This window comes from Bos mutus, chromosome 28 (assembly GCF_027580195.1).
Source record: "Bos mutus isolate GX-2022 chromosome 28, NWIPB_WYAK_1.1, whole genome shotgun sequence".
Lineage (NCBI taxonomy): Eukaryota > Metazoa > Chordata > Mammalia > Artiodactyla > Bovidae > Bos > Bos mutus.
The window spans coordinates 11,123,516-11,136,710 of NC_091644.1; positions in this window are offsets into that span (position 1 = coordinate 11,123,516).

Here is a 13,195-nt window from a genome sequence, read left to right on the forward strand (position 1 = left end):
CGTATCCCAAGGTACTTGAAATAACAAATCAGAAAATGGGTAAGCTGTGATGAGATGGCCCTTTGAGATTTAGTACCTTATCAATCTGAAGGCATAGTGTGGGACAATGTATCTCGGAGTGCTTTCCAGAACTAAGCCTGTGATTTATTATCTCAGATCTCAAGATTTAAGCCACGTTCTTGGCTCTCCCAGGTTCTGTCTTCTCCTCTGTAAAATGGTTACATCATCCCCTCACAGCAGTCTTCAGGGGTTGCAAGGATGTGATAGATTTGAGTGATTTGGAAGATTGCAATGCTTAGAATGAACATGTGTGACGCTAGGAAGAAAAATAATGGTCTATGCATGCTTTATTTTGTTGTTTATTTATTTATTTATTTTTTATTTTGTTGTTTAATTTCATTCATCTTTGTGATAGAATATTTGGAAGTGGAGATGCTGAGAAGGAAACAGAAGGGCTTTTTTAATTTTAATTTTTCATGAAAAAGAAACTTTATTTTTTTACTTTTGATTTTGATATAGAATTCAGACTTTACTGAACATTTGCAAGACATTTACAAAGAATTCCCAAATACCCTTCACCCAAATTCCCCAGACTGTCAACATCTTATTTGCTTGATCCCTTTGTCTGTGTTATATACTGGCATTTTGTTTTTCAGTTATTACGGACAAAAGCCCCTTTACTGCTAGATACTAAATAACGTACTTTTCCTAAAAACATCATTTTCATAAATACTCATGGTTAAGGACCCAAATCAAGAAGTTAGTGATTATTCAGCACTAAGTAAGGCCTTTTTCAGATACCAGCTCTACTTGTCACTCATTTTTAGGCATAATCTTGTCCGAAACTTTGCCCTCTGCTGGGCCTATCTGGGGACTTTTCTCCGTCCATTCATCCATTCATTTCACTGGGCGGGAGTGGAAGATAGAAAGATGAATAAGACATAATTCTGCCTTCAGGAAGCTGGTGGTCTAGGAGACATAACTATAAATGGATATTTAAAATATATTCTAATGAGGGCAGTAGATACATGCTCAGATCACAAGTGATATTATCAATAAAAATAAGTAGCGGCATATAAGGTCTAGGGCTTCCCTGGTGGCTCAGCTGTAAAGAATCCTGCCAATGAAGAAGAGGCAGGTTCAATTCCTGGGTCAAGAAGATCCACTGGAGAAGGAAATGGCAACCCATTCCTGTATTCTCACCTGGGAAATCCCATGGACAGAGGAGCCTGGCCAGCTACAGTCTATGGGCTCTTGAAAAGTTGGGCACAACTGAAAATGAAGAGGAACTCAAAAGCCTCTTGATGAAAGTGAAAGTGGAGAGTGAAACAGTTGGCTTAAAGCTCAACATTCAGAAAACGAAGATCATGGCATCTGGTCCCATCACTTCATGGGAAATAGATGGGGAAACAGTGGAAACAGTGTCAGACTTTATTTTTTTGGGCTCCAAAATCACTGCAGATGGCGACTGCAGCCATGAAATTAAAAGACGCTTACTCCTTGGAAGGAAAGTTATGACCAACCTAGATAGCATATTCAAAAGCAGAGACATTACTTTGCCAATAAAGGTCCGTCTAGTCAAGGCTATGGTTTTTCCAGTGGTCATGTATGGATGTGAGAGTTGGACTGTGAAGAAAGCTGAGCGCCGAAGAATTGATGCTTTTGAACCGTGGTGTTGGAGAAGACTCTTGAGAGTCCCTTGGACTGCGAGGAGATCTAACCAGTCCATCCTAAAAGAGATCAGTCCTGGGTGTTCTTTGGAGGGAACGATGCTGAAGCTGAAACTCCAGTACTCTGGCCACCTCGTGCGAAGGGCTGATTCATTGAAAAAGACTCTGATGCTGGGATGGATTGGGGGCAGGAGGAGAAGGGGACAACAGAGGATGAGATAGCAAGATGGCATCACCGACTCGATGGACGTGAGTCTGAATGAACTCCGGGAGTTGGTGATGGACAGGGAGGCCTGGTGTGCTGCGATTCATGCGGTCGCAGAGAGTCGGACACGACTGAGCGACTGATCTGAACTGAACTGAACGGAGCAACTAAACAACAACAACAACAACAAATACAAGGCCTGAGCCCTGGTCAGTCAACATGGGGGCTGAAAGGTGGGCATCCAGGTGGCCTCCAGGTGCGCAGTAGATGGACACTGGCTGGGCTCAGGGCATGACAGTATCCAGAAGAGAGTTCTCTAGGTTGCTGGACAGGGACGGGAAATGCAGGGGAACCTCCCTAGGCAAGGAGAGAGTCTTGGAGGAAAGTGGACTTTGGCTAAGAGTGGGGAACAGCAGAGGAGTATTTTAGAGGTATCCGAGTATTTAGAGTATCCGTGAGGTATATGAGACAGTAACAGAGCAGCTGTGCTTATGAAGGACACAGTCTCCCAAGAATGAGGGGGCAGACCCACCGGACCAGAACACAGGACCCTCATGGAGAGCTTTGTAAGCTGCCCTGGAGGAACTTGGATTTCAAAGGCTGAGAGTGGGAGTTGGGAGTGATGCAATGGGCAGAAGCATTGCTTTTGTTCTGAGTATTTAAAAAAATGACCTCACTGCTATGGTAAAAGTGATAAAAATTAAGCATACACGTCTGGAAATAGATACCACAAACAAAAGACATATGATAAATGTTGGAAGAAAAGATTTACAGGATGTTTTACGAAAAATTAATAGCCTTTATCTAAAAGGAGCTTTTTACAAGTGGATAAGAAAAAGACAAATAACATGATAGATAAATGAACAAGAAAAAGCCACAAATAACCAATAACATAGGGGGAAAAAAAGGCTTTCCCTAACAAAGAATCCAGGAGATGAAAATGAAAATGATGAAAGGCCAATTTTTACAGCAAATTGACACAAATTGAAAGTATCCAATACTGGAGAGGGAACATGGGCACTCTCATAACTGGTGGGAATGTAGTCAGGGCATAATCTTTTCACTATTAGGGTTTAAAATATGCATATTATTTTGATCAGAGCCCCCAGTTTTGGAAAATGAGGCTACAGAAAAATGATGTGAGAAGGTGGGGTGAAATGTATAAAAAAATCTTGATGTTCATATATAAGGAAATGTTTGAATAAATTAATGTATATCCTTGCTATAGGGTATTAATCACTGACTTGGAGGGATGCCCTTGATAATTATTATGTGACTACAACAGAAAGTACACTATCAATTCATTGATGTTTAAAAAAAGTAATCATACATGCTCATTATAAAGAATTCAAGAAATTAAGAAAACTACTTAAGGAAAAAATAAATAACCTCCCTGCAAATGTAACCCCTAGAAATCAAGAGATATCTTGATAGAAGTCTACATAGACAGAAATAAAAAGGTGAAATCATATACCACACAAGATCATTTTTAATAAAAGTATTAAATTTAATTTTATTTTAGTTTAAAAGAAAAAAAAAGAATCTAAAGTGAAATAGAAGGAATTGCTCCATTTAGACAAATATTTCTTCAGCATGAGAGATACTATTGTCTAACAGATCCCCTCTGAGGGATTATAAAAAGCATTAGGAGGTGGGGGTCAGTTTAGAAATGACATCTTTTAAATTTACACAGTATTGATTGATTTCCTGCTGAAAGGGGTGAAGGGATGTGCACGCTCCCACTTTCCTCACCTCCCTTTTCTCACTGCCTGATATTGTTAGTTCTATTTCTTTTCAACAAAAGATTTTAAGCTTTACAACATTTTTATTCTATTCTGTAGGCATAATTATACCAGTTTTTAAGTCTCAGAAATAAATTTAATGAACTCTGTATGTAAAACAATAGCTTCTCCATATCTAAGTTCTTTATGTAGATATATCTCTTAGTTAACTCGAATATGAGAATTTGGTTTTACATCATATAACAACCACAAAACAACAACAAAAAATGATGGTTTAAACAAAATGAAAGTTTACTTTTTTTTTCATATAAAATAAAGCTGAAGCAGCAGTCCAGAGAAGATTTGGCAGATCCACAAATTTATTAGGCAGCCAAGCTCTTTCTAGATGATTTCTCTATCATCGTTAGGGTTAGTCTTTGTCCTCATGGTTTAAGTTGGCTGCCAGGACTCCACGCATCACATCACTCTTTTAGGCAGCAGGGTGGATGAAGGCAGAAGATAGATGTCTTCCTTCCCTTTAATTAGACTTCCTGAAAGTTGCACACATCACATTTGATTATATGCTATTGGTTCAACTTTGTGACTTGACCATAACTGGCTGCAGGAAGGCTAGGGGACGTCGTCTTGTAGGTGGGTGAAATGTCTTCAGGGAAATATCAAGATTCTTATGACCAAAGATGGTGGAGAAGTAGATATTGGGAGCTAGTAATAAGTCTCCACCACTGGGTTTCTACCACTACTGGCTAGATTTCAAAATCAAATAGCTTTTCAACAAGGAGTCAAGAGTTCTGAAATTCTTTCATTTCTTTGCTAGTTGGAAATATCTTCCTGTGGTCCTAATTCTTGAATGACATCTTGGCTGGATATAATACTCTTGGCTTATATTTTCTTTACATCAGAATTTTGAATATATTCCTCCATTTTCTTCTAGAATTATGTATTGTTACCAAAGATTCTGAGGTCAGTCTGTCTTATTATAGCTTACTGATGACTTAACTTTTTTTCTACCTGGATGTGTGAAACATTCTTTCTTTGTCCTTAAAGTTCAACAGATTGCCAGGTTATGTCTGGATGTTGATGTTTCAGTATCATCTCCCTGCCTCCCACTGAAAAGTCCTTGGGAACAGTGTGCTTTTCAATCAGCAATTCCATAATTTCTCTTAGGAATTTTTTATTTGCATTATTACATTTTTATTTCATTTATGATGCTTTCCATTAAGAAAGCATCAGTTATTCTAACACAGATTTGTTCTCTAAGTCCGCTAAAATCTCATTATATTCTTTGATCTTCTTGTATTTTTCCTGAGCATTCACTGTATCGTCTCAAGCAGAAGGGCGGCATGGGGTTGCCAGGGCTATGGCTGCAGGGCTCCAGGGGGCCCCAGTCACATCACCGACTAAGACATGGAAGCTCCCTGGAGTTGTACTGCTTGGCAGCACATCTACAACTCTTTACTTAAAATCAGGAATTAATTTTCCTCTGCATTTATTCTGTTCTTCATTTTATGATTTATTTATTAGTTCTGTAATTGCATTATGACGGTTCTTCTTTTGTTTCATTGGCTCTGTAACTCCCTTCTCTATTGTTCTAGAGCTTTTTTAAACAGGTTGACAGCAATATGATGGACATACAACAAGCTGTAAATATTTAAAGTGATAGTTTGGTAAGTTTGGGCATATGAATTCACCATAAGAGCATTAACAGAAATCACCATAGTGAATATAAGCTCCTTGCACCCCTTGGTGTTCTTTTTATCTCCTTGAATTATTAACTGTATCTCTTTATTTAGTTATTTTAGTCTTGCTTTTAGGGCATGTAATACACATCTTCAGCTGTCCACAGCCCACCATTAGCTGATATTTTATCCTTCATGGATGGTGTAAGAATCTTAAAACAATATACTCTTTCTCCTCTCCGGGCCTTGGAGCTATTTTTCCTCTACATTTTACTTCTATATGTGTTATATTTCCTTAGATGCATTGTGGTTAGAATTGTTTTAAATGGCCTATGGTCTTATAAATAGATTTAAATAATAGGAAAACACCTTTTATGATTATTCACATAGTGATCCTTTCCAGCACTCTTTATTTCTTTGTTGTGTAGATTTCCATTTCCGTATGGTGTCATTTCTTTTCTGATTGAATGCTTTTCTTTCCCATATTTTGTATGATTAGTTGTGAGGAATCCATTCAGCTTTTACTTGTCTGAAAAAACTTTTCCTTTGCCTTCCTTTTGGAAGACTAGCAATGCCAGGTATGGCGTTACAGGCTGGCAGGTTTTTTCTTTTAGTACTTTAAGACACATGCACAGCAATGTTCATTGCAGCACTGTCTACAAAAGCCAGGACATGGAAGCAGTCTAGATATCCATCGACAAATGAATGGATAAAGATGTAGTACATATACACAATGGGATATCAGTCAACCATAAAAAGGAATAAAATTGGGTTATTTGTAGGATATGGATGGACTGAAAGTCAATCACACAGAGTGATGTAAGTCAGAAAGGAAAACAAGTGTCATATTAATATATTAAAACATATATATGGGATGTAGGAAAATGGTACGGATGAACATATTTGCAGGCCAGGGATAGAGATGCAGATGTAGAGGATGAACTTGTAGACATGGTGGAGGAAGGAGAGGGCAGGACAATTTGAGAGACTGGCTTTGACATATATTCACCACCACGTGTAAAGCAGATAGCCAGTGGGAAGTTGTATAGTACATGGGGCTCGGCTCGGTGCTCTGTGATGACCTAGAAAGCTGGGATGTGGGAGGATGGGGGGAGGATCAAGTGGGAGGGAATATATGTGTACGTACGGCTGATTTATGCTGTTGTACAGCAGAAGCTAACGCAACTTTGTAAAACAATTAATTATATTCCAATTAAAAAAAATAAAGATATTGCTCCTTGTCTTTTGTTGCCCATTGGTTCTGATAAGAAACACGCTGTTGTCTGTATTTCTCTAAACATGATGCATCTTTGCCCTACCTCTGGCTGCTTTTAGAGTTTCTCTTTATCACCAGTTTAAAGCAATCTTTTGATTGTATGGCTTGGTGTATTGTTCTTCACGTATTTTGGTGCTTAGGCTTTGTTGAACTTCTTGGGTCTTTGTATTTACAGTTTTTATCAAATATGGAAAAGTTTCAACCATTATTTCTTTCAGATATTGTCCTGCTATTTCCTTATGACTCCAGTTACACATCTATTTAGGTTACTTGAGATTGTCCCACACTTCAGTTCAGTTCAGTTCAGCCGCTCAGTTGTGTCCGACTCTTTGCGACCCCATGAATCGCAGCACGCCAGGCCTCCCTGTCCATCACCAACTCCTGGAGTTCACCCAGACTCATGTCCATCGAGTCGGTGATGCCATCCCGCCATCTCATCCTCTGTCGTCCCCTTCTCCTCCTGCCCCCAATCCCTCCCAGCATCAGAGTCTTTTCCAATGAGTCGGCCCTTTGCATGAGGTGGCCAAAGTACTGGAGTTTCAGCTTCAGCATCAGTCCTTCCAATGAACACCTAAGACTGATTTCCTTTAGGATGGACTGGTTGGACCTCCTTGCAGTCCAAGGGACTCTCAAGAGTCTTCTCCAACACCACAGTTCAAAAGCATCAATTCTTTGGCGCTCAGCTTTCTTCACAGTCCAACTCTCACATCCATACATGACCACACTTAGGCAGACTTTAATCTTTAAATTGTATTTCTCATATTTAATTTTAGATAGTTTCTATTGCTTTATTCAAAGCTTATGAATATTATTTTTCTATGATGGTTTATTGACTGTTAATCTCATCTAGTTTACTTTTCATTTTAGACATTGCAATTTTCATCTCCAGGATTTTGATTTTGGTCTTTATGTCATCAGTCTCCATACCTCTTTCCCCCATTTTCTTGAACATATGAAGTGCAATAATCATTACTGTTTTAATGTCTTTGTGTACTAATTATGTTAACTGTTTCATTTCTAGGTCAGTTTTGATTGATCATATTTTCTCATTATGGATTAGCTTTTCCTGCTTTTCTTATAATCTGTTATTGCATGCTGGTGATGTTGACTTTTATCTTATTAGGTGCTAGATAGTTTTACATTCCTTATATATTGTGTATTTTACATTCCTATATATATATGAATATATATTCTTATTTAATATATGAATATTATACTTGTGTATATATATATATATGCAGAGCCTGGTGGGCTGCCGTCTATGGGGTCGCACAGAGTCGGACATGACTGCAGTGACTTAGCACCATATATACACACATACAGGCTTTCCAGGCTGCATGATGGTAAAGAATCTCCCTGCCAGTGCAGGGGATGTTAAGAGACTCAGGTTCAATTCCTGGGTCAGGAAGATCCCCTGGAGGAGGGCATGGCAACCCACTCCAGTACTCTTGCCAGGAGAATCCCATGGACAGAGGAGCCTGGCAGGCTACTGTCCATAGGGTCGCAAAGAGTTGGACATGACTGGAGCAACTTGGCACACACATACATACCTACCTACCTACCTACATACATACATATATGCGTATATATATTTTGTATGTAGTTTGTGTGTATATATATACACTGAGCTTTGTTCTAGGATGTGCTTTAATCTTTTCATGTTTGCTTTTAAGCTTTGCTAAGTCTGACCAGAGCAACATTTAGTGTGGGGCCAGTTTTGCTCCACTTCCTGAAGAAAAGGTTAAGTGCTCTGTCTCTTGCCTGTGGATTCTGTCTGTTCCCGTGGGGACAGGAACCCTTCCTACCCTGCATGATCACCTGCACACTTGATGCCTAGAAGCCCCAGGCCATACGCTGAGACAACTGTAAGGCTTATCTCTTTTGTTTCCCATCTCTAAGGGATCACCATTCTTTGTGGCCCGTCCTCGTCTTGAGAACTGTTGTTTCAAATATTTTGTCCATTTTCTTGCTTGTTTCAGGTGATAAGGTAAATCTAGTGCCCATCTCTTCATTTTGGCTGCAAGTGAAAGTTTTTCTGTTTCATCATCTGTGCTTTATCTTCCTATTTTGGTACATTCATTTATTTACTTAAGGTTTATTATAATGGAGACAAGTTCTTCTATTATTTGGGTTTTTTTTTTTTTTTTACCCCCAGACTGGATTCTTTACCTGCTTCTTCCTTTCCCTTTCTTTTTTCCCTGAACAATGTTTGCATGGTTGCCATACTGATTATTTTAATCTTGTTTATACTTAACATAGAGACTGCTGTTCAGTTCTTGACTATGAAATTTTGAGTGGATTTGCTTAATGTTCCCACTTAAACTGAAACATATTTCTTTTTCTCTCTGAACTGCACATTAAGCTTTAGGTGTTTTTATTGTATGGAGCCTTCTGTAGTTGAGAAAGCAAAGGGAAGAGGACAGATTTAAGGAAGAAAAGTCTTTCAGTTTTAACCACACACAGGGTCATCTGATTTTCAGAAAATATTCAGAGAACTAGGTTATAAACACCATGAAGTCAGAGATTTGGGGGGGAGGGGTCAGTTTTGTTCACTGTTGTATTCATAGCCCCTAGAACGGTGCTGGCAATAATAGATTCTCAGTAACTAAGATTTGAAGGAGTAATTGATTCTGTTTATTGACTCTTTGTTATCTTTTGGGGGGCTTCCCTTGTAGATAAGTTGGTAAAGAATCTGCCTGCCGTGCAGGAGACCTAGGTTTGATTCCTGGGTTGGGACGATCTCCTGGAGAAGGAAATGGCAATCCACTCCAGTATTCTTGCCTGGAGAACCCCACGGACAGAGGAGCCTGGAGGGTTACAGTCCATGGGGTTGCAAGAGTTGAACACGACTTAACGAATAAAGATTTTTTATGTGGACTATTCCACATACTTAATTTATTACAATATTACTTCTGTTTTTTTTGTTTGTTTGTTGTTTTAGTTTTTTGACCACAAGGCGCGTGAGACCATAGCTCTTTGACCGGGGATCAAACCCTCACCCCCAGCACTGGAAGGCAAAGTCTTAACCACTAGACTGCCAGAGAAGTCCCTTAACTCCTTGTTTTATTCTAACTACTCCCCTCCAGGAGGGCCCAACTTTGTAGATCAGTCAGGTAGGTAAAGAATCTAGGTATCAAACCAATACAAGTGCTCAGCAACCAAACTGACTGACAAGCATCCCTTGGGCCAAAGTTCTTACAGGAGACAGTGCCCATCAATAGAATGGGTAGGACCATGCAGACCTGTGGTCACATGACATAATTCAGGCTGATTTCACCCCAAGCCAGTGGGAGAGATCATGCTGCCTTGAGGGCAAAGACCTCATTTAAACTGACATAGCTCTCAAATGCTCCCGCTTTGTTCCTAGCACAGACCTGGGGGCTTCTTTGTCCCCAGCATAGACCTCTCCCAAGCTCCTACCGTGGAACTTAATTAGACCACGCGTTGGTCCACATCCAAGTTCCAGTAACCACACTTATTCAGACACATTGCTTTTCTCTTTCTGTTACTCCCTTCTAAGACAGACAGGGGCTCATGAACAGACCAGCCTCTGTGGGAACCCCTGCTTCATCTGGTCAAGCTCCAGCAGGTTCTCAGCTCACCTCCCTCTTGAGATGGCGAGGATATAAACAGTCTGCAGCAATTCCACGCTTTGCTTTGTCTGTACTTCCTCAAGGTCCTAGTGACCTGTATATTTTCCACTGAGTTCTCTGACTTCAGACAGTCTGTGTTTATTAACCATTGTGATATATTACCCTTCAGTAGAATTCATTTCCTTTGATCACTATTGCCCACTCACCAACATTTCTATGTACCATAAATATCACAGAGCCTCTTGACTGCAGGGTGGCATTTGCTCCGATGCGTTAGAGCCCTTCAACCTCTTTCTGGGCGCTGGGGCTCAGGATGGTCCTCAACATCATTGCCCAGTCTCAGCCATGGTTTCTGGGATCCCCAGAGATGTGCTGTCTCAGAGGAATGAGGAAGAAGGAAGAACAGGCACTGTGAGGTCCTGAGAGACTCCTAGTTAATAAGAGAAATGCAACCTACACTGCCTTTTTTGGGGGTGTCTGCCAAAAGTTATGATGGGGTAAGATAATTGGCCGGAGAAGCCTCACAGTGCAAAGGTGCACAGCCGTTGGCAGGTCTCTAACGAGATGTATCTGGTTAGAGGGCTGTGAGTTCCAAGCTCGCCAATATCTGAAATGGAGAGGAACGACAAGATGCTCACGATCGAGCCTCCAGAGAGACTGATTTATGACCAAGGCTCTAGGAGCTACATCCATTTTACTGTGGCCCCACAGAGCAAGGGAAGGAAGGGGATGCTGGTGGGATTCTTTGTAAAACTGAGCACAGGAGACTTCCTCCCACAGGAGGTGGGAATGGAGGCGGACTTTAAAGCGCGGGGAAAGCACTGAGAAGGAATCTGGAGAAAAGGAGGGGAGAATGTAGAGAAGGAGAGGAAGAACTTTGGGGGTGGACTATTAATACAGAGACTCCTATGCAGCTGCAGGGGCCCTAGGATTAGAGGGGCAGCTGGGAAGGATTGAGGTTACCAGGGTCCGTGGTATCATTAAAATCCATCTCATCTCTCTGTCAAGGGCAGAGCTGGAGCTCTTCTCCACCTACCTGCCCACACTGCCCCCACCCCCCAAATTAGTTGCTCAGTCATGTCCAACTCTTTGCAGCTCTTTGTAGTCCACCACGCTCCTCCATTCATGGAATTTTCCAGGCAAGAATATTGGAGTGGATAGCCATTTCCTTCTCCAGGAGATTTTCCTGACCCAGGGATTGAACCTGGGTCTCCTGCATTGGCAGGCAGATTCTTTACTGTCTGAGTCACCAGAGAACCCACTCTTCGCAAATCACCTTCCCAGTTCTCCATCCTGGGGACCTCTGTGTCTCTCTTCACCTCCTGGAAACACAATTAGAGGGATACACTGCCTCCCCCTGGCTGGGGGCTGCCTGGGACTCCAGCATCCAGCACAGGGCTTGGCATAGAGCTAGGTGCTCTAGGAAGACTGTGAAACCAAATCCTCAAATTGGGGCTAGAAAGAGTGGCTGTAGGGTAGTTTAGAGACGGTTCAACGTGCCTCAGTGCCTCCTTTTATTCCCATCCAGGGAGGCCTCTGGCTGTGGAAACCTCTTTATGTTGCATTTAATAGAAGCAATAGGCTGGTGGGAAACGTTGCTCTGAGACCCGGACTGAGACTTAGAGAAGTATGAAGTTGAACTGTTAGAGAGGTGTCTCCAATTCCACTTCCAAAATTACAGTGTAAAGCTCTTCAAAGAAGAGATGAAATAAGGATAATCATAATAGTCATGGTGAGGTCCTACATTTCTGTACCACTTACAGGTCACAGAAAGCTTTCACATCCATTAACCATTTGCCCTCGTAACATCCTCGCCTATCTCAGTGGGTTGTCAGGAAAATCAAAGGTTTCCCCCAGGAACTGAGATTACAGGCATGCCCCACTTTAAGCAAATCCTGCTGTGAGCATTTAGGTGAAGAAAGCCAGCTTCGTAGAGGAATTTAACGGTATTATTTTAAATGGTGGGTTCCCCAGCATGCGAAGAAATAAGAGGCAATTTACTAGAAAGTGTGATTGATTGACACATATCTTGTTCTGAATGAGCCTCATGCCTTTAGCATGTAATGTGTGCTGAGTGTGGCTATTTGTGTTGGGAGATATGGGAATGAATCTGATATGGTCAATCCCAAGAGAGGAGAAATCTCTGAATCTTGGGATTCATTTTCCAACCTTTGTGCACACAGGAGGGACTATCAGGAGCTATCTTACCTACCTGAGATGGCCAAGGTGGTATTTAAAGGGAACCTCCTCCCCAAATGGACCGGAACCCTTCTCTGACACCTTTGATTTAGATTTGGCAAAGAGCAGCGAGCGGTTCCCCCACAGTGTGGGGGAGGTTGTCGGTGGCCATGCTTGCTGTCCAGTGAAGAGAGGAGGAAAGATCTGGACACAAGCAAGGACAAACAGGGGAGGTGGAGAAAGATCAGGTACCATCTGGTTCTGAGGGTCCTGACCCCACTGTTCCTGCTGTTTGATTGCTCAGTCCTGCCATCTGTGATCCAATCACTTCCACCTCTTTCAAATTAAGATAGTTTTAGGTTTCTTTCACTTATAATCAAAAGAATCACTCAGAATCCTTTGCTGAAAGACGTGGGATGTATTTGCCCGGGGCATTTGATACTTGCAAAGGCAGTTAAATAGGGTTGCTGAGAGTTTGTGGCTTGTGTGATAGTCACTCAGTCGTGTCTGCTCTTTGTGACCCATGGACTGCAGCCCACCCAGGCTCATCTGTCCTTAGCATTCTTCAGGCAAGAATACTGGAGTGGGTTGCCATTTCCTTCTCCGGGGGAATCTTCCCGACCCAGGGATCAAACCCAGGTCTCTTGCACTGCAGGCAGACACTTTACAGTCTGAGCCACCAGGGAAGAATCCTTTGCTGAAAAAAATGGGATGTACATGCCCAGAGCATTTGATACTTGCAAAGGCAGTTAAATATGGTGGTTGAGAGTTTGTGGCTTAAATAACTGAAATACAAAGATTGGAGATACCCAAATATCAATCAGAAAGGGATCAGTTAAATAAATTTTAGTGAAT